The following is a 23,274-nucleotide window of genomic DNA, read 5'->3' on the forward strand; positions in this document are numbered from 1 at the left end:
TTCCCTCACTTTCACACATAAACCTGATCTTCCCGCCACCTGAGACGGATAAGCGCTGCTGGAGGATCAATACTTATGATGTGTGTTAGCAGTGAGCGCTAACACTGGGCTACTTCAGAGGCAGGCTCGTGCCTTCATGGCTCCAGGCGTAAAGCGGACAGCTTTGGAGGCCGAGGCATGGGTCTCTGCTTACCGCGCCGCCGGCGCCCGTAGTTCAAAGTCTGCTGTTGCCCACTCACCGGGACCAGCCTCCGAACCATGTGGGACAGACCTCCTCTGATTGGGGAGGATCTGTCGGGAGGAGGCTGGACAGACGGGGGGGGGGACAGGGGGGGGGGGGGGGGGGGGGGGGGGGGGGGGGGGGGGGGGCGGGGGGGAGTGAGATGAGCCCGTGGAGGGTAATAAGGAAACACCAGGCGCTTCTGTTTGTGACCCCGTCTGTTAAACGTCGCAAAGGTTAAAGACACTTCAGTGAGCGAAATCTCTCGCGAGGGGGAAAGGAAGAGCAGATTGACGAGAAAGTGTCGGTTCCTTTTTCGTCTAGGTCCTTTTTTATGGATCTTCTTTCACAAACTCACTTTGTGGACGGGTGGGTGATGAAGATTATCATTATTCATTGTGTTGTGATTACACACGGTGATCGGGTGCGGTATCCTCACCAAGTGTGCCTCTTCTGGGGTGAAGGACGAGGGATTTGGCGGTGAGTTGAGATCAGCTGCTGATTGGTCAACTGAGACACAAGAGGCTTGAGTGTGAAGGTCGTCCACCCTGGCGTTGGTCTGACCCCTCTGGGGGAAGATGTAAGCCGACATTAACCTTTCCTTCCCTCGTCTTCCCCCGTACCTGACGGAAAGGTTATACTTACGCGCACACACACACGCACGCACGCACACACACACACACTCACGCACGCACGCACACACACACACACACACACACACACACACGCGCACACATACACACACACACACACACACACATGCATTCACGCACGCACACACACACACACACACGCATACAGACACACACACACACACACACACACACACGCACGGACGCACGCAAGCGCACGCACGCACACACACAACCCCATGTTGTCGTGCAACATGGGGTTGTTGTGATGGTCTGAGAGATAATCTTGTTTTCTTGGGGTAATCTCCCTCTCTATTCGCTGCTCTGTAGGGATTCGTCCCTGCTATAAGCGAAGCCATTAAGACCACCTGGTCCCACCGGATGCAAGCACTCATCAATCATGCAATTGAGCTTTACCTATCATTCAGTACAAGCCCACGAGGTGTAAGGTGAACCGCAGTTTTGGTGTTAAACATGCATAGCAAACACATCGATCGTGAATATATTTTATAGCAGTAGATCACGAATTATTAACATCTTTATTTTATTGGACCTTTATATTATTGAACCTCCCCCTCCTAGAGAGACCAGGCCAGGAGTTCAGCCTAGAAGACAATGGATTCGCTTTGGTCATGACCGGGCCAGGAGAATAGCCTGATGGTAAATGGACTGCATTTAGACAGCGCTTTTCTAACCAGTGGCCACTAAAAGCACTGTACAATATTGCCTCACTTTCACCCATTCATGCACACATTCACGCACCGATAGCGGTGTCAATCACGCAAGGCGACCGACAGCTCGGCGGGATCGGTTAGGGGGAGGTGTCTTGGTCAGGGAGGCTCAGCTAGGAGGAGCCGGGATCGAACTAGCAACCTGCCGGTTACCAGCCATCCCGCTCTACCTCCTGAGCCACAAGACTGAGATATCAGGGCTTGACACTGGCCCTCCAGCTAGTAGGGTGACGAGGCAGATCTTCTCCAGAGCAGTCCAAGGGGGCCGTCGTACTTTGGTAGTCTTTAGACGTCTCTGATCGATAATTCTGTAATGAAAATTCAAGACAAGCGACCTGCGTTTGTTTTACTTTATTTTCTTTCTTTTTTTTTTACTTTTATTCAGTGCCGTGCATCGTGATAAGTTGTAATCGAGTACAGAATAAGGGCAGGTATATCAGGCCCCTGAAACATTTATATGTTGATGGCTGCATCTGCCCTAAACCCCTGAAGGGCTTGGTTTCAGACAAAGGAACAACAAACAGGATTAGTCACACAGATGTTGATGCATCACCCTTAACAGATGGTTCAATAACCGTGCCTACATAAATATATATATTATATATATTTCTTATCATGAGACTTTCACAGGAGGCCGGACCAAATTGTAGACAAGTTGGAGGGGGAGAGCAGACGTTTGTGATTCTTTTTTCGTAATATAATTTAGTTTAGTAGAGACGGCGCACAGGAGATCAATAGTGGGTCAGCCCGTGATGGATGAAGGCACGGGTACTAATTTCACCGGAGACAAATGACTTCACGCCATGGTCCAGAGAGAGAGAGAGAGAGAGAGAGAGAGAGAGAGAGAGAGAGAGAGAGAGAGAGAGAGAGAGAGAGAGACAGGGCGAGAGAGAGAGAGAGAGTGGGAGAGGGAGAGACGGAGAGAGAGAGAGAGAGAGAGAGAGAGAGAGAGAGAGAGAGAGAGAGAGAGAGAGAGAGAGAGAGAGTGGGAGAGACGGAGAGAGAGAGAGAGAGAGAGAGAGAGAGAGAGAGAGAATACGGGTAGGTCGAGCTACACACACAGCCCTCAGCTCCTCAATCCACTCCCAGATTCGTGTGACCATTCATCTCCATTGCTTTTGCACCCCCCTATATCTTTCACATTCGCTCTGAGAGGCAGCTAACCACTGGCTAGGGACAACGGCTGCTGCTCCTGCAGCATGGGTGAAGCATGGGTGTAGCATGGGTGTAGCACGGGTGTAGCACGGGTGTAGCTTGGGTTTAGCATGGGTGTAGCATGTATGTAGCATGGGTGAAGCACGGGGTAGCATGGGTGTAGCATGGATGTAGCATGTATGTAGCACGTTGTAGCATGGATGTAGATCGGGGTTGTAGCTTGGGTTTAGCACGGGTGTAGCATGTATGTAGCATGGGTGTAGCATGGGGTAGCATGGTAGTAGCATGGATGTAGCATGGATGTAGCACGCTGTTGCATGGATGTAGATCGGGGTTGTAGCTTGTCGGACCTCCGACCCGCCATGTTACCAGAATGAGGTCAGGTCTCGGAGATCCAATCCCAGCAGCGCCCGCTGTTATTGACGAGCAGCGAGGAGAACAATGAGTTACCTGAGATTGTGTTTGCCGCCTGCACAGCAATCGCAGCCCCGGAAAATTGAAATCCGATAATGAATCAACCACGGGTCACCGCGTGAAAAATATACACCATTTCATATTAGACGTTTCCATATAATGACCCCTTCAGAGAGAGAGCAGCATCGCACGCACCCACACAGCAACAGAAAATTATCTTAATTTCCCCTCACTTTGAATCAATAGGGGGAGGAGGGGGGGGAGGGAGGGGGAGGATGGAGGGGGGGGGGGGGGGGGGGAGGCTGAAGGACGAGATAGGTCACGCAGAGCAAGAGACAGTGGGTCGGGTCCAACTTTGTGGGTCCCTCAACGCTCAGATGAACTCATTAGAAGTTAATTAATCACGCCCATCGATCTGTTGTCACTCTCTCCAGCGTGAGTCTCCATCAGATCCCAGGGCTCACATTCTGCCCAGAGCGCTGAAATGCAGCCCCCCCCCCCCCCCCCCCTCCCGCTCGCTGCCAGGCCTGGGCGGGCCGCACGGCAGGTCCTGGCGCCATCCGGCCACGCCGTGGTGTGGGTGTCCGTTGCGTTCATGGGCCCTGGGAATAGGCAGCGCTCCGGTTATTACAGGGCCGTGATGAAGTGTTGCTTCTGGAGCGAACCGCAGATTCAATCTTGCGTTGTATCTTAGCCTCCTCTTGAATAGTGCTGCGTTATCGATGTCATTAAGCGTTGTGCACCCACACACAGACACGCAGGCACACGCGGGCATACGCACACACACACACACACACATATACACACACACACACACACACACACACACACACACACACACACACACACACACACACACACACACACACACACACACACACACACACACACACACACACACACACACACACACACACAGCCCATATCATTCTCATTTCATTTGAGTGGCGCCCATGTTGCCCAAGCAGGAAGCACTAACAGGGCAGGAAAGTGACTAGCATTACAAGTGTTCCATTTGCTGTTTGTTTTGTGACAGGCATCAGTGTGTATTAGACGTCAGTGTGCTGTTCCGTGCACACCCTCCATATCACTCATATCCCCGGGTTGAGTTTGCCTAGGACGGACGCATTTGACTATTTTGAAGGACGTGTGGCTGTGCTCCGGGGACAGAGCAGAGATAGTCATCCTGAGCTGTAATACAGGCGTGTCTTCAGGGAGGATTTGCAGGGTTGAGGAGCATCGCCGTGCGTGGGGAAATGTGCATTTGAGAGAGAAATTGCTTTTGCCGCGAGTCTGACCCCAACCGGTTCAATTTGCCTCCCGGATTGGCCGTCTCTGAGCCGGCAAACGGTATGAAAGGTTTCTGCTTGGCGCAGACGTACTAAGCTCAAATACGCCTGTGGAGAAACACACAAACTCTGTAAGGAATGCATGCATGAACACACATACACACTCAGGTATGCACGTTTATATTCTATGCACTGTCACTGTATATTATGTCTTTAGATGTTGATTTGGCTTTAAGGGGATGGTAGGGTCACTGGCCTAATGATCCGCAAACAAAGATACCTTTCAGTTGTCATTTTGATACTTTATCTGCAGAGAAAGACCCGTTGGATATCTCTTCTGCTGAAAGTCTCTGGCACTCTCCTACCACTGTGAGTCTAACTCTGGAGAGCGGACAGGAATAGTCATCTCTGCTCAGTGCTGACAGAGAGAGCGAGAGCGAGAGAGAGAGAGAGAGAGAGAGAGAGAGAGAGAGAGAGAGAGAGAGAGAGACAGAGACGAGGGATAGAGAGAGAGAAGAGGGAGAGAGAGAAAGTGAGAGGGAAAGTGAGAGGGTAGATGAGAGAGAGAGGTGGGAGAGAGAGAGGAGGGAGAGATGAAGGAGAGAGATAGAGAGACAGAGAGAGAGAGAGAGAGAGAGAGCGAGAGAGAGAGAGAGAGAGAGAGAGAGAGAGAGAGAGAGAGGCGGGGGAGAGAGCAAGAGAGGAGGGAGGGAGGGAGAGGGGAAGTGAGAGGGGAGAGGGGGAGAGAGAGAGGAGGGAGAGATGAAGGAGAGAGAGAGAGAGAGAGAGAGAGAGAGAGAGAGAGAGAGAGAGAGAGAGAGAGAGAGAGAGAGAGAGAGAGAGAGAGAGAGAGAGAGAGAGGAGGGGGAGAAACCCCCTACTTTGCTGACTGCTTCCTTTTTCTAGGTCTGGGAAAATAAAAAGCTCACACTTCTTAGATTTTAGGTTTAGGGAAATGTATAATTAGTTTTATACATTTCAGAGAGGATTCTATTGACTCTATCGCTGCTGAATAGAAAATAGTTCATAGAAGGCTTCCACCCAGAGCATTTTTCCTATTTGTTTACACTTTAAGAAATGAATGTGACACAGCATCTAAAATATGGATTTCGATCTTACAATGTATGACTTTGACATTTTCAATGTCATTTCTACACTAGAAACACTATATTCCTTATATTATCATCATGTGTAAAACAAAACAAAACTACTGTGCACCACGTTCATTTCCCAAGGCGTGCATTTTTTGTTTTCTTTGTTAAAAAAAAAAAAAAGTATCAAACTAAAGTAGCAATGAATATTTGCGGCCTCATTTGCATACCCTGACACAAGATGAATGCAGAGCTGCCTCGGAAATGGTGGAAGTTGCTAATGTTCAGTTAAGTGAAAAGGGAACGGAGAAGAGTGAACTTTTGGATGGGCTGTTCCTAGCTGGCGCTGCCTCAAACAACCGAGGGGGATGAAAAGGAAACGCAGAGGAGAGAGGGAGAGCTTCTTTGGAATTCATTCAATTAAAAGTCAACATCGGCCGGAGCAATGCTTGGGAACGCCGCACCTTGTGTCTATAAGGAGCAGAACGCTGCTCTGCTGGGAGGTGAGGCCCCTAGTGTTGATGTCTCGGTCGTTGTCTCTGGACATGGGGGTCATGTGGAAGCCATTAGCCTGGAGATGGAGGTGGAGATGAAGGTAACAAGAGCGCTAGGGGCAGGCCGACCGTAATGATACGCTCTGCTTCAACAGCCCTGATGCACAGGCCTGCTGGAGCTTCTCACATCGCCCCTTACGCTATAGGTAATGATCAGCGCTGACCTAGATACTCTTAAAGACACCGTGTGGGGGAGGTTGGTCTGTTGGCTCCTTCCAGGAAATCTCAAATCTTGCGGTATGACTACAAAGTCGGCATGAATCCCTTTCCTTCTCCTGCTGACATTTCAGAACCAGATGACTCAAAGGGACAATGATCCTCCTAGCTTACGGCCTCAACTGACTGGTAACCCTGAAGACTGAATCAAACACTTTGCGTGTCCACATGTCGAGGACAGGAATCAACATGTTAGTGGATGACTGCAACCTCAAACACAAGTCACAGAGTTGCCTGCTGCTTTGAGTCCGCTAGATCCATCCTTGAAATCTATTGGAGCAAAGAAAGAAGAAATCCTTCTTATTACTCCAAATATCTGTTATTTATCTTCCCACAAACTGGTGGTTTGTCTCACCAGGTCAGATTTTGGAAGGAAAAAACCATTGCACCTCAGGTCACTCTGGACATATTTCGAAGGAGTAAGGACCATGTTTGGCCCCCACCTGTTCCAAATCATATATCAATCGTTATAAGGCTTCACATGTGGCCTGATTAAAGTGATGCTGGGATTGTTCCTCCATTGTTGTTGTCATAGTTCCTCTCGTTCTGTCTGTATCTGCCTCCATGAGCCGTCCCTCTTCTGCTTCCTGTTAATAGAGGTTAGGACGTTCATTTCCAGGTATAAATTGGTGATTGGCCCAAGGGGCACAACTATTTGATGGGTCTAAATCGCCAATTAGCCCAGACCCTGGCCAAAGTAGGACAATCATTAGTGATTGCACACTTGACATTTGACATTTGCTCGCGATTGCAATGAAACCAGAAGTGTTGGACCAACACTCTTGTAATCCGGTTATCTCTATCGGAACATGTCTCTTCCTCCATCTTCTTTTGAAGCCTACATCTTCTGTTATAGACACTGAGTGGGGAGCGTGATACTGAGGGGCCTTCTGCTAACATGCCTAACACGACTCCTCTGGAAAGACGCAGGGATCCTGTGAACCACAAGGCCTCGTTCTTCGCAGAAGCCCGTGCTTTCACCGAGATAGCCCCAGGGTTCAACCGAAATCCTCTTTGGGAGAAATTAATGGTGTTTTTTACGTGGCTATCTCTGTCACAGCACAGCCTTCTTCGCAGGTCGTTCTAGGCTAATGTACATGTGTGTTTTTGTTTCAAATTCTTGTTCTTCAAAATAATTCAACATGTTACTAAGCTAACCATGTTCAATGTCCATCCGTTCCATTAGCTTGTCAGGAGCTAGCAGAATGTGGTTTTTTGGCCATATACGGGCACAATATCGATCGACAGGGCTTTTCTGTGAATAATTATAATTATGAACACAATATATGTGTTACTCCCTGACTGTCATCATGAGATTTGACACCCACACTTTGCTACAACGCTTCCAGTGGTGTTATTATGTATGATCTGCTTCTGTAGTTTAAGGGCATGCAAATAGCTCGCAGATGAGAGCATCAAACACTGACACACTCTCTCTTTTTCTGTCTTTCTCAGGCAAACTGCAGTGTGATTGGCTAGCTCGTGAGCAGGGGAGTGCAGTTAGTTTTTCTAAAATAGTGGATTTAACCCGATGGTTCCGGTCGGTCGCGCTTCATTATGCATCTCATCGGTGCGATCGTCTTATAAAACCCCAGAAAACTCACGTTCTTGCATCTGCATTGTTGTTGTGTTTGCGTGGAATAAATGTGAAAATCCTTTGTTTAAAAAGCCTTCCACTGGAGAAAAACTCCTTCAGAGAAACAGTGGGCTTGCTCACAGGGTTTTTTCGGCTCTCTCTCCACCTCTGCTTGTGAGTCAGGAGGAGGCTGTTGGTGGCGGGAAGACGGACTATCTCCCCGTTTCAGCATAACATTCCCAGTCTCTCCCTGACCTACATTACCAGGGAGCTACGGACAATAAAGGCAGGGAGGGTATCTTGGAATTAGGAGAAAGCCCCACATTTTCTAACCAAGTGCCCCAGCTGTGTTGTCTCACTGGTTCTCTGCAAACCTTCTAGATGGTCTATCACAGATAAATATGGCTTCTTCTTTTTATATATATTTGTTGTTATCATCCTGGCACCTTCCTGTGTTGATTGTTATATTGTTTTGAGACGGAGCGGAAAACGCTTTAATGGTCTATTTTTTTGCAGCACATGGCCTTTAAGTGGGGGGGGGGACGTGCACTGGGGAGAGCGGGGGAGACTGAGGGAGAGAGAGAGGGAAGAGAGAGAGAGAGAGGGAGGGGGAGGGGGAGAGAGAGAGAGAGAGAGAGAGAGAGAGAGAGAGAGAGAGAGAGAGAGAGAGAGAGAGAGAGAGAGAGAGAGAGAGAGAGAGAGAGAGAGAGAGAGAGAGAGAGAGAGAGAGAGACGGAAAGAGAGAGAGAGACAGAGAGAGAGAGAGAGAGAGAGAGAGAGAATGAGAGAGAGAGTGAGGGAGAAAGTGGAAGAGAGAGAGAATGAGAGAGAGGAAGAATGAGAGAAGGAGAGGGAGAGGGAGGTAGAGAGAAGGAAAGCACACCCAAGGACCCCGATCTGAGGGCCTGACACAGGGGCCCGGCCTCAAGCAGGGGCCTGACCTATAGCAAGGGCCCAGCCTCACGCCCTTGCGTGGGGGCCCACCCCCGGGCTAAATCCCCTCCATTGATTGGTGCGGCTTGAAAGCACAGACAAAGTCTGTGCTCAGTCATCGTGTTAAAGAGGATTATCGGCCTGTTTGTATCTTGTTGCCCACGTAAAGATTTTCCCCTGCCTCCCCTTCTCTCTCCTTTTTAAACACATTGAAACACAGTTGTTTTTCTTTCTTCCTAATTTGCCACACAACGTTCCACACAAACGTTCTGTCTCTCACGACGGAGCGGCGGATTTGGATGCCCATTTTTCTTCCGTTTTTTTTTTGCTGGTTTGTCCTGGAGAAGCACAACGTCTTTAGGTGTTTTCTCAACTGAAGGGTTGAGGGAGCTGAGCGGCAGGGAGGCAGGGGGGCGTAGAGATGTGCTGATTCACTAACTGAACGCTTCGATTTCCCAAAGACTGGTAAATGAGACATCGAAGGACGTGTTGTTTTTCGGTCTCGCTCGGGCACGGCGCGTGTTTCTAAGTGTTTTTTTACGGCCACACGGCATCGAGATTAACTTTGTCCCGAGCACAAATTGAAGCCCCAGCTGTGTGTCGCACACCGGCGCTCGGTGGGACGCCATGGATAAGCCAATCACACCTCTCTGTAGTGTCACTGCGGTGTGACCATGCAGAGCTCCTGTCCATTAACCATGAGAGCACCCGCTAACGTTAGATTGTGGTACTCAAATGGCGGCCCACGTACCCCTAGTGGTACTTTAGAGGACTGCAGGGGGGAATTAGAAAATGAGAAAAATAAAAAAAGTAACTATCTTTTTTTTTCAACCTGAGCAAGTTTCAATTCCGAAAGCTCGACAATATAAATTCCAGAAAATGGAAAAGTGGTTGAATTGTAAATCTGAAACAAGGAGAATATATTTGAATGGGATTCACCTGCTCTGACAATCCCCTGGCGTTGTGCTTCTTTTGTGGGACGAAATGAGCCAAAAGTTGCATGAAGCACTGGCCCATGTTTCTCACTAAATTATGAGTATTTGCAACCTTTTAATGTTAATTTTTACACGGCCAAAAAGCTGCGCACACAATAATTTTCAATTTTCTTCTGTTTTGTGCCGGTGAAGGGGATCTTCCACTGGAAAAAATCGTAAGCACACCAGTAGAAAAAGTGTGAAACCACTGCTCTAGAACAAAGTTCCCCCTGGTCTACGAAACAAAATCAACTGAGAACTAATGAGACTCATCTCTGGGCCAAAGACGATTTGAGTGATGAAATGACAACATGTTTTGTGATGGGATGTATAGGTGTGTTCAGACTGCAGTGTGCGGCGCATGTTAATGAGTATAGGAGGCATAATGGCAAATGGCTGCCAGTGCTTTGCTCCCATACAGAAAGCCCATTCCTAGCTCTCAGCTCTTTGTCCGCGGCGGGCACTTGATGCTGACAAATGAAAATGAATTACTACGATTATTCATTTTTTACGATAAAAATGTAGTACCGGTATGTTTGGCGACGGCTCGTACACATATTTATTGTGCTAGAGGAAATAGACTTGCCCATCTAATTACTGTGAATTGAGGTTAAGCCCTGGTTTCCCAATAATACACAATTAATGTGCTAGGCCTCTCCCCCAACTCTCCTCAACTAAATTCATTGTGTCTAAGAGATATGCCAAGTGGGGAATGAGTCAGCTGTACCTTCCTATTAACCACAAAATCTGCCTCTGCTTTTAAAACTCTTTTAAAAGCTTGGGGCCAGAGCCTGCGGTTGAGAAAGAATTAAACACATTAATAAGCAGTTTCAATCACGACTTACTATTATAAACAGCGTTCATTTCAGATACCTAAGCTGTTGGTTTCCTTAGGCTCATTAAACCGCTGCTGTAGTGTAAAAATAACCATAAGACGTGATGGAGGTGCTGTTAATACAGTTAAAGTTAATAGTTTTAAGTGAATAAGGATGCCATTTAACGCCGTATGAAAGGCATCTTTAATTGTGAGCATGCGTGTGCATACCATTGAACAATGTTACATAATGAAACACACAAGATGGCAGGCACTCAAATTGATATTTCAAAAGTGAAACAGTGAAATAAGTCTGCCAAAAGAGATTAAGGTCTGAGGTGGATATGATTGAGAGTTTTCACTGCACTACGGTGGAAAGTGAAGCCAACTTCACAGGCAATGTTGGCAGTCATGCTGGGATTTAAAGTCAGGGTTGCAACACACAAATACTCAGGGAATATCAGGTCTTCCTCAATGGTACGAACAAGTCTGATAATAGATAAAAGGGGTAGAGCTCTTACCATTAAAGCTCAGTCCTTAGGCCAGAGACCCGGGTTCGATTCCCGACCGTGATCTTTTGCTGCATGTCCTATCCTCTCTCTCCCATGCCTTCCTTTCTAACGTTCACTGTTTCTGTCATGAATAAATGCAAAAATAATATGTATATTTATGCATCAATTTATCATGGATGTCATCATCATTGATTTGGAGGGTATGGGCTAACGGCTCCAAGTTTTGATTTGTGTTTGTTGATAATCCTCACATGATTGAAGCAATTTTTCCGAAGCCAAAACAAATATTTCTCATCCATGAATGCCCCCATCACCACCGTCTGTTAAGCGTAGATATTTCTGCTCCAAACACAATTTTGCAACGGACCTTAAAGAAAGAAAAAAAACATTTATTCAACAAGATCATGGTTGAAGGTCACAGGCCAATTTGTACATTTATCCGAAAAAAGAGAAACACCAATATATCGCTGTCGGTACCGTAAGGTAGCACTAACAATCGCTAGTTTAACCCGTTCCCTGTATACAACAAAGATAGCTACGATGAGATGCTACACCAGTACTATTTAAGTCCAGCGCCATCCTCCCCTCAGCCAAACCAATCCAATCTGGACGCTTCCAAACCGGATTGTGTTCGCCCTGATGATCGGAAGAACCCGTTCCAGAGGTGTGCAGGCAGCAGGGCGCTCCTACTGTAGACAGATTAGCGGCCCGTGTCGTTCGAATACCACACCGCATGACCTCCACTAATACCCCCCGATATGTCAGATCGTGACGCTCCCTCTCGGGACTTTGCTTCTTCTTTCTCCACTGACAGAATGCCAGCGTTTATGTGGGAGTAAACGGGTGGATTTAGGGTTGTTTCACGGTTAATCACAGAACGCCACTGGCCATGATAAACAGTGGGGAGAAAACCGACCGTAGTAATAATGACAGTTGTCTCTTGGGGGATTTAAAAGGCTGTTATTAAGTTTCAGCAGCAGGTACCTGGCTGAATACTGATTCAGGAAATGGATGTTTACAATAGGTAAGTTACTATCAGCGCGGGCAGAGCCTCAAAGCGCAGGGCCAGGATTCGCTCACCGACACCTCACAGAAAAGGAAATGTCAGCACGGATATTTACAACGGAGTGCCTCCGCATCGCCTGAACAAAGACGTAGGTTGACATACTCCCCGGCGTATTCAAATTGTACTTCCAACTCGCTTCTTTTTTGGCTAAACATGTCGAAGACGTCTTGGGCGTGGGCGTCGCGTCACTGCGACAAAGCAAGGAGGAAAATAGTCGCGCTGGTAACGCTTGGCTTCTGGAGCTGCTGGAGCTGTGAGGACAAGGGGCCGCGCTGTGCCTCACTCAGAGCTTCACTGGGAGGAACCGGCCGGTGTTCCTACCAGGCTCCGGCGGAGAACATATTAAGGCCTGATTACACCCAGATTAGAAAGCACACACCAGTCCACCACTAAAGCCGAATGAATCAAATGGGAGCGGTAGGCTTTCAGAGAGGGAGGGAGGGAGGGAGAAGGAGAGAATGTGAGAGAGAGAGTGTGAAAGAGAGAGTGTGAGAGAGAGATTGAGAGAGAGGGAGAGTAAGAGAGAGTGTGAGTAAGAGAGAGAGAGAGAGAGCAAAAAAACGAGCGAGAGAGTGGGAGAGAGAGAGAGAGATGGAGAGAGAGAGAGGGAGAGAGGGAGAGAGGGAGAGAGAGAGAGAGAGAGAGAGAGAGAGAGAAAGTAAGAGGTCTTAAGCCTCAACACTCTGCATCATCAGATATGAGGACAGGAAGATTAATAGTCTCAGAGAAGATTTCTGATGTACAAAAAGAGCCAACGGCAGTGCCAGGGGAACGGGGGGGGGGGGGGGCGGGCTGGCATTAAAGATGTTTAAATTAAATGTTGACCCCCACCAAGATCTGTGCTTCAGGGATTACTACATGCTACCGAAGGGGGAGGCGGGGGGAAGGGATTTGTCGACCCGTTGCCCTGATGATGAACTCAATTGCCGTCCATGCCAAGCAGGCTCTGCCTCATCACTTCCCGGTGGGCTCCGACGTGGGGGGAAACGGCCGATAAAGACCCCGACTTCAGTCACTGAAATGCGTTTGTCGTCCGATGGGGTTCCGAGAAGCCTCCGTCCGCACTGAGCGATCGTGAAGGGCGGCAGTGGTTGAAGAGGTAGAGCAGATTGGCTGGTAACCGGAAGGTTGCTAGTTCGATCCCCAGCTCCTCCTTGTGTCGAGGTGTCCCTGAGCAAGACACCTCAGCCGAACTGCTCCCGACGAGCTGGCTGTCGCTCTGTGTGGTTGACACCGCCGTCGGTGTGTCGATGGATGGATGAATGGATGGATGAGCGGGTGAATGTCAGGAAAAATAATTGCATTGCGCTTTGAGCGGCCTCTGGTTAGCAAAGCGCTATATAAATTCAGTCCATTCATGAAATAGCGACTTAACGTGTCGGAGGGCAAAAGTAAGAAGTGCTTACAGGAAGTGCACCTCGGAAACGAAGTGTGAGAAACGGCGGTGGATGTTACAGTAATTAACAGCATATGGCGAGGAAGAGACGATTTTGAACTTCTGACAGGCAGAGCCTCAGCACGTCCCGGGAAGTGTTGCATTTGGGGTCTATTTTTACGTGCGTCTTCGTAAACGGCGTGTTCTCGCCTTGATAATGATCTGTGTAATCCGAGTGGTGGCGTTGCTGTGCCTATGCCTGTGCCTATGTTTGAGGCCATCGCTGTCCACAGTCACCCTGAGCTGGCTCAACAGATTAACCGTAAAGTGTTTGACTTCACCACGCTAATACTGCGTTAATGTGGCGCCACCTGCCACGGAACGCCATGATATCATCTGCTCCGGCTGAGAACACACTTTACACCAGCAGCAGTCATGCTACCTTTACACGCTGGCCTGTGAGATCAGGCCGAGCCGCCGTCAAACCCTGACCTCAATGTCCCAGGCCGTGTGTAATCCTGGAACAGCTTGGGAGGACGGATGCAGAAGGAGGAAACACCAGCGCGTTCAAATGTCTGATCGGACACATCGCGACCTACATAACGCTCGTTCACTCACACACCAGATGGAAACACACACAGTGCACACACAGTGGACGCACATGGCTGCAGTATGGACAAAAATGGTAAATGGTAAATTGACTGCATTTATATTGCGCTTTTTTAACCATAGCCACTCAAAGTGCTGCAAAAAACATTCATGCACACGTTCACGCACCGACAACGGGGTCAGCCTTGCAAGGCGACAGCCAGCTCGTCATGAGCAGTTAGGGTGAGGTGCCTTGCTCAAGGACACCTAGACCCTCTGGGAGGAGACACCTCGATCCCAGGTTAGGAGGAGCCTGGGATCGGACCGGCAAGTTGTGTCGGGCAACCAGGTGGAAAGAGCAGCTCACTGTTAAGGGGTTCCCGGTTTAATTAAAACGTGGGTTTGTTTTGTGAGGGGTGTGGCCTGGCTCAAGGAGCGAAGAAGCTGTTTCCATCTGGCCTGGCGTTAAAGAAGAAGCCGCCACCAGACTGCTTCCAGCTTCCTGCTGTCTTGTTGTTGTGAGGCTGTGATCCGACACAAAGGGATGAAATACACAACCTCTACACACACACCCCTACCTGCCTCTCTGTTCTTAGCGCTGCTACCCATGTGACTCATTTGGTTGGGAAATGTCTGCTGTACGAACATAATACAACAACATATGTTGCTGCACGCACGCGCACACACCACATATTTATTCTTCAACCAAGGTTCAAATAATGGATAATGTGTTTCATGGGTTGTGTGCGGGGAATTAGGTGAGCCATATGTTATGGGTGTGATGAATGGAGTACAGCTGGCTCTTAAGTGACAGCCCGGTGCGTTCATCTGAATCTGAGGCTGATACCTCAGTGTGATGGATATCTTCTTCACTACCCTAATCCTGGCTGAATTTCAATTTCAGAAACTAAAGCCTAAAACAGAGGGAGGGATGACATCCAACACCTGACACACACACGCACACACACACATACACACACACACACACACACACACACTCACGCACACACACACACACACACACACACACACACACCCCTCCCCCCACCCAGTCTTCATTCTGCTTCAGGCTCCTGTGATGTTTTTTTCCTAATATTGCTTCAATCTTTTTCTTTTCATTTTGCTCTTCTAACTTCCTCTCAGATGCATTTCTTTGTCATTTCTCTTCTCCTTCTTAAATAAGCCCTCGATACACACTCACACACACAGACACACACACACACACGCACTCACACACAAACTTTCTGAACCCACCATAATATATGAAACTACTGATTTGCTTCCAAATGTTTTCCTCTTGCTCTTTACATTATTGTCCTTCTCTCTGCCATCTTCTTCCCCGGGACTCAGAGGTGTGTGGGAGTGCCTCTCTTCTCGACGAGAATACAGAATCTCACCGTCTTTGGAGAGCCCATTTTATGTGAACCGTCGACACTTTTGAAACCAGAGTACCATAATTAAGAACAACACCTCAAACAAGTAGAGAGAAGTGAATCAGAGCACATCAAAGGAGCCGGAGGAAGACTTGAACCCGGGAGTCCCGGCCACATGAACACTTGTTCGATACTGAGATCAAGGGACACTCGTCCCGGTGAAAGGCCTCACAGGTACCACAGGCTCTTCTGCGGGTCAGAGCCGCGGGGTTCAAAGGGACGAGTCGATTGGCCGATGCTCTGGCGGGCCCACGCTCCACCCAAACACCACCGCCTGTGGAACTGTGCGCTCCTGTTTCAGGCTGGTCTCTCTCTCTGCTCGGGAGATGGTGGTGGTCTGTGTGTGTGTGTGTGCGTGCTTGCGTGCGTTTGTGCGTGTGTGTGAAGGGGGGGGGGGGGGGGGGGAATCAGGGCTGAGAGCAGGGTAGTCGCTCCTTCGACATTGGGGGACAGAGAAGAGGGGGGAACCACTCAGTGTTTGTACTACCTCGAGACATCGAGACAAGGCTGGGATGAGGGATGTGTGGGAGGCTGGATAGCTTGGTGGATGGACGGATATAGCTGGATGGATTCAGATGGATATAGATAGATGGATACAGATGGATATAGATAGATGGCTGTGGTAAGATGGATGGATACAGAGTGATGGACACAGATAGTTTGATGGACGTAGATATGCTGATATAGATGGATGATGTGTAGCTGGATGGATATAGGTAGATTGATATATATGGATGGATGAGTATAGATAGATTGATATGGTTAGATGGATGGATATAGATAGTTTGATAAAGATAGATGGATATAGATAGTTAAATATAGAGGGATGGATGGATATATGGAGATGTATGGCTATAGTTTGTTTGATATAGAGGGGTGAGTGGATGTCGGTGACGGCAGATCCTTCAGAAGCTGCTGGTAATACAGCATGTCGACACACTACCCCAGAGGGATAACGCTTCCAAGACACCCAGACAACCCAAAGTCACGCCGTGGCCTAAAAACATCCTCTCCTGCTGCCAAGAAAGACAGTGACCTCAAAAGGACTCATGTCAGGACGCGCGCACACGCACACACACACGCATACACACACAAACGCACACGCACACCGCACGCGCGCGCACACGCACACACACACACACACACACACACAGCCCAAATGACCGCAAGACACCTGGCCACACAGGAAAGCCCAACGGACTTGATGGCATAACCTGTGTGTTCAGAGTTACGTGACCACTCACACGGCCACCGACTCCATGACGTCAATGGGTTCAACCGCTCGTCACGGGCCGCGAGAACTATAAAACATATTTTCCGCCGTGCAGCTTCCACGGTGTGTTAACACAACGCTGCTTGTTTCTTGTTTTCCTCATTTTGTTTAGTTATGAGGCAGGACGAGGATTGCTTTCCCCATCTAGCTTTATCACTTAACTGCATTAGTGTTACATGGTGGGACATCAATGTGATTTCTGCAGTCTAAAGTGGAACAGGGGGGTGGGGTGGGGGAGACGTCTGTGTTCGTGGACGAGGGAAATGAAGGCGGCAATCAGAGGCCTAATACCCAGGGGAAGCAGTTATGGCCGCTCAAATTGCCTCTATGCCTCTCCGTGGCGGCGGCTATATGATTCGCTCGGATTGGAGGAACGGCTCTCTTGTTTTGAAAACACGACCCGTTGGACTGGGAACGTCTGTGTTTGCTGGTTTGTAACCTTCCCAGTGGGCATCGGTTTACATTATAACCTCTCCAAAGTGCATCAGTTCAGTTTACAACCTGTCCAATGAGCATCTGCTTATAACCCGTCCAATGAGGATCAGTTTATAACCAACTTGTCCAATCAGCATCGCCCATCTTTCTGCGTGTTTGTTTTCCTTCTGAGCCGCTCGCCGTGACGATCAGAGCCAGCGAGCGAGGGCACCGGCGTGTCATTAGTTGCGGGCGCCAAGGCAGAGGAGCTCGGTACGCACGGTGTGGTGAGCTGCCAGCGGGCCCCCAGCCCAGGGGCCCCCCAGCCCAGCGGCCCCCAGACCGGCCCGTCTGCCAGGGGCCCCGGGGGGGTTACATCACCTGGAGGGTAACAAAGGTGAGGATTAATTTGGAGTGAAAAAGGTAGGTGGCAGAAACAATCATACGGCTCGTCTCATGAGGACGAGAGAGAGTGAGAGAGTGAGAGAGAGAGAGAGAGAGAGGAGAGAGAGAGAGAGAGAGAGAGAGAGAGAGAGAGAGAGAGTGGGAGAGAGAGAGAGAGAGCGAGAGAGAGAGAGAGAGAGAGAGAGAGAGAGAGAGAGAGAGAGAGAGAGAGCAGGAGAGAGAGAGAGAGAGAGAGAGAGAGAGAGAGAGAGAGAGAAAGCCAGCGAGAGGGAGAGAGAGAGAGAGACAGAAAGCCAGAGAGAGAGTAAGATAGAGACCGCCAGAGAAAGAGAACGAGGGAGAGAGACAGAAAGCCAGAGAGAGAGAGAGAAGCGGTTATCCCATCCTCCTACGCCAGAGAGACTTTGACACAGGATTCCATCCTATGGCACCTCCATAAAACCTTTAGCTCTCATGACTCGTGTGGATGTTGCTGTTCTCCTACCATAAGTTATTGGTGGGAGAAAAAAGGCAATCTATAGGCCTGCCAATTGAAAAACAGAGGGAGAGACGGAGAGAGAGAGAGAGAGAGAGAAACCCAGTGTGCTTGGGCAGCAACTAATCATTATTGATGGGAATCCAGTGTGGCTCAGGAGGCGTGCGGCCGACCGGTGAGGACCTACCGGAGGCTCTGTGAGGGCCGTCAGGGCCCGGGGGCCCGGGGGCCGCTGGCGGACGGCCACGGTCGCCGGAGCCATTTGAGGTGGCGCTGGGAATGGCTAATGTCGCTAGCTAGCGAGCTCTCCAGGGGGAACGGCTAATGTCACTAGCTAGCGAGCTCTCCAGGGTGTATGGCTAATGTCGCTAGCTAGCGAGCTCTCCAGGGGGTATGGCTAATGTCGCTAGCTAGCGAGCTCTCCAGGGGGTATGGCTAATGTCGCTAGCTAGCGAGCTCTCCAGGGGGTATGGCGCTAGCTAGCGAGCTCTCCAGGGGGTATGGCGCTAGCTAGCGAGCTCTCCAGGGGGTATGGCGCTAGCTAGCGAGCTCTCCAGGGGGCATGGCGCTTGGTCACATTCTGCTGCGTTCCCATTCAGATCCAGATTCAGATTCAGCCCCTCCTGGACTTGCAGTCACTTGTTCCGGTTTTAACTGGTCCGGGGGGGGGGGGGGGGGGGGGGGGGCTGCTGGTTTGAACTGGTCCAGAGAGGACTGGTTTCAACTGGTCCAGGAGGACTGATTTCAGCTCGTCAAGGAGGACTGGTTCCAACTGGTCCAGGAGGGACTGGTTTCAACCAGTCGAGAATAATTGGGGGGACTGGTTTGAGCTGGTCTAGGAGTACTGATTTCAACTGGTCCAGGGGGGCCTGGTTTCAACTGGTTCGGAAGGACTGGTTTCAACTGGTTCAGAAGGACTGGTTTCAATTGGTCAAGAAGGAGGACTGGTTTCAACCCCTCCAGTATGAGGACTGGTTTCAACTGGTCAAGGAGGAGGACTGGTTTCAACAGGTCCTGAAGGGACTGCTTTCAACTCAGCGAGGAGGGGGACTAGTTTCAACTGGTCCAGGAGGGACTGGTTTCAACTGGTTTCAACTGGTCGGCAGGAATCATGCTGGAACACTGGACCACGGAAGAGATCTCCCGCTTTTATAAAATGTCACGTGAACGACTCATAGTTTTCATCCAGAGACATTTTCAAAGTGGTTGAAAAAATTTGTCTTCATAAAAATAATCTTCAAACATTTCCTCAAGAAGTTTCCCAAAAAGTTGGTCTTATTTCATTTTGCTGTGAAGCTAAATAAATCCCTTCAGTGGAGGAGGCCAGAATGTGCATCAATTATGGAACTCTTTACATTGATGTCTTCTTCCTCCATGTGTTGTTATTTCAGCCTCCACTAGTCTCCTTATACTGCAGTCTCATGAATATTCATGATCCCTCTTTTATTTGCTCTAAATTAACCCTTCTGCATGTCTCCCCTTGCACGCACACACATAACTAAACATCCCGGTGTCACGCTTCATGTGGATGAACTCTGATACACGAGATAACTGCGATACATGAAATAACTCTGATACATAAAATAACTGATACACTAGATAACTGATACATGAAATAACCGATGCATGAGATGATTCTGATACATGAGATAACTTATACACTATAACTCTGATACATGAAATAACTCTGATACATCAGATGACTCTAATACACTAAATAACTCTGATACATCAGATAACACTGATATTTGAAATAACTTTCATACGTGAGATAACTACTATGAGTTGCGTGCGGGGTATTTCTTTAAGGCACAGATGGATGGTGGATCAGTGTGTTTCTTAATACACTACGTGTTCCTGTGTTTTTATGAATTACTTTGAATTGTACTTTCAAATATTTGTTGACATGCTTCTGTACATCGACAACCGGTCTGAACATGGTGGATTCCATCATTCCACTTTCTCTGCTGTGTCGGCATTCTCGAGTTGTACCCAGTACCTTAGATATGGCCTCAGCTGTCCTCAGCTGTCCTCTGCACTGATGGCAGTGGTGTGTGTATGTGTATGTGTGAGTGTGTGTGTGTGTGTGTGTGTCTCTGTTTGTGTGCGTGTGCGTGTGTGTGTGTGTGTGTGTGTGTGTTCAGCCGTGTGTCAAAGAGCATGAATTCTTGGACCACTAGTTGTTATGCTTCACAGAAACATCCCGACTGAGAAGGACCAATACTGGTGAAAAATCCAAGGCTATAAGTGCTTATGACTGCAAGCTAAAAATATATAGCTCTACCGCTGCCCCCTTCTCTCTTTCTCTCTCCAACCCCCATCCCACCCCCTCTCGCTCTATCTCACTCTCTCTTTACCCTTACCTCTCTCGCTTTTTTCCCTCCTTATCTAGCTCTCTCTCTCCCTCCCCCATCCAACCCCATCTCTCTCTCTCTCTCTTCACCCCACCCCACGTCTCTCTCTCTCTCTCTCTCGCTCTCTCTCTCTCTCTCTCTAGCTCTCTCTCTCTCTCTCTAGCTCTCTCTCTCTCTCTAGCTCTCTCTCGCTCTCTAGCTCTATCTCTCTCTCTCTCTCTCTCTCTCTCTCTGCGTGCCTGCCGTTATTTACAGTGTGTAGACTTAAATTGCAGCTCCCGTGCAGCGAGCACAAGGTGCAAACTATAGCCAAACGAAAGAATGTTTTATGGTTGTGTGCGAGAGATGATACCCCTCTCACGACGAACGTTAAAACATTCAAACGTTAAAGAGGCGTGGAGAATAAATGTCTACCTCGCTATCCACGGGAGGCGTGGGGAATGAGCCATCAATAACAGGGAAACGTTGCATACTTACTTTGATTGAATGCACCTTTATTTGTATGACCGTGGGAAAGGTGTCTCAGTCAGGAGGCTCAGTCGGAGCCCTCATGACAGGCCCTCGTTTATTACCACGCGTCACACACACACGCACGCTCACATGCGCACACACAGACGCTGACACACACCCACAACACGGACGTGACCGTTCTGAGCAGCTGTGTCATCAAGAAGGCAAGCCTACCCTGAGGTACAGACACGTACACACACGTACACACAAACGTACAGACGCATGCAGATAAACACGCGTACACACATCTGCACACACACACACACACACACGTACACAAACGTAAACACACGTACACACAAATACACAGACGTACACACACGTACGCACACGTAGGCACATGTACACAGACATACACACGTGTACACACACACGTACACACACGCACACACGTGCACACAAATACACACGGGTACACACGCCTACACACAGATGCACGCGCTTATACCCTCTGAGCCTCTGAATGAGCTGCGGTTCCCACCCACCTTCCCCCCCCACCGAACACCACCTCCACCCCCGCCACCTGAGTCACAGGGACCCCACTGTCTCGGGTTACCCCTGGATCAACGGCCGGGGGCTGGGTGTGTTTCTAGGGCTTGGGGGGGGGGGGGGGCGGACTGGCTGTTTTGAGTGCGTTGCCAAATTAGGAGCCAGGGAATTCCTCTCAGCGTGGAATAATGATGAGGCAGGCCCGTCAGGACAGCGAGCAGCGGCTAATGAGATCGTAAACATATGCTGGTGCCAACACCCGCAGCACCACATCAGCCTAATTGGACGGTGCCGGATCTACGCCCCTGTCGGGGTACGCAGTAGGAGGAGGGACGGGTGGGGGTGGGGGTGGGGGGAGGGGAGGGGGGACTAGTGCAGGTATTAGGGTGGGGTCTGGGACGGTGTCAGCGTCATTACCTCCATGACAACACCCCCTGTCACCACCTCCATGGAAACAACCCCCTCGCCATCTCCATGACAACACCCCCATCACCACCTCCATGGAAACAACCCCCTCACCACCTCCATGACAACACCCCCATCACCACCTCCATGGAAACAACCCCCTCACCACCTCCATGACAACACCCCCATCACCGCCTCCATGAAAACAACCCCCGCACCATCTCCATGACAACACCCCGGTCACCACCTCCATGAAACAAAACCCCCATCACAACCCCATCAGCACCTTCATGACAACACCCCCCATCACCATCTCCATGGCAACCTCCCCCATCACCACCTCCAGTACAGTAAAGGTTCAAATGATTAAATATGCCAGGGCATTGGAGATTCCTTGGGGGGTGGATGTCATAGGTATGCTCATCAACCATGCAATCAACTGGGAGGAGGGGGCAGGGGGGGGGTAGTTGACAAAGTATGATTAATCGTCATTCTGTACGCAATTATTCTAGTCTTATCTATGATTAGGGCCCATGGGGGGAGGAGTGGAGGGGGGGGGGGGGTTAAACATGTTGACGCTGGTTTGAACTGGTGGGCATCTTGGAGTAATCTTAACCCAGTTACCCACCGCTGGCCTCAAACACAAACACACACACACACACACACACACACACACACACACACACACACACACACACACACACACACACACACACACACACACACACACATTCACTGACACACTTTCGCACACGTACACACTCGTCTTTAAGAGCCTGATGTTGATATCTGACGAGCCGTCTTCATCGACCCCGGGTGATTGATGGCACCAGTGACCGTCTGCCATTTTTGAAAACCACTACTGCCAAAGAAACTACGACCAGAGAAAATTAATACAACATTCATTCAAAGGAATTAAACACTTTAACTGGTGCCGTCAGCAGATGGCTTCCTCTCACCGCCATAGTTCCCTGCTGGCTCTCCCCCTCTCCCCCTCTCCCAGAGCGGTCTCTCTCCCCCTCTCCCCCTCTCTCAGAGTGGTCCTTCACCCCCTCTCCCCCTCTCCCAGAGCGGTCTCTCTCCCAGAGCGTTCTCTCTCCCAGAGCGGTCCCTCTCCCCCTCTCTCAGAGCGGTCTCTCTCCCCCTCTCCCCTCCCCCCTCTCCCCCTCTCCCAGAGCGGTCTCTCTCCCCCTCCCCCCTCTCCCCCTCTCCCAGAGCGGTCTCTCTCCTGCAGCCCTGGTGTGACAGTGATGCTCTGTACAGCGCTGGATTTCGTTGGCCTCGGGCGCTGCCTTGCTGCTTGATTCCGGAGGCAAACACGATCTGCACTGTACCTTCCAGCCATGCATGCATGAAATAACATTCATTTTACACAC

This window comes from Gadus chalcogrammus, chromosome 11, assembly GCF_026213295.1.
Source record: "Gadus chalcogrammus isolate NIFS_2021 chromosome 11, NIFS_Gcha_1.0, whole genome shotgun sequence".
Taxonomy (NCBI): domain Eukaryota; kingdom Metazoa; phylum Chordata; class Actinopteri; order Gadiformes; family Gadidae; genus Gadus; species Gadus chalcogrammus.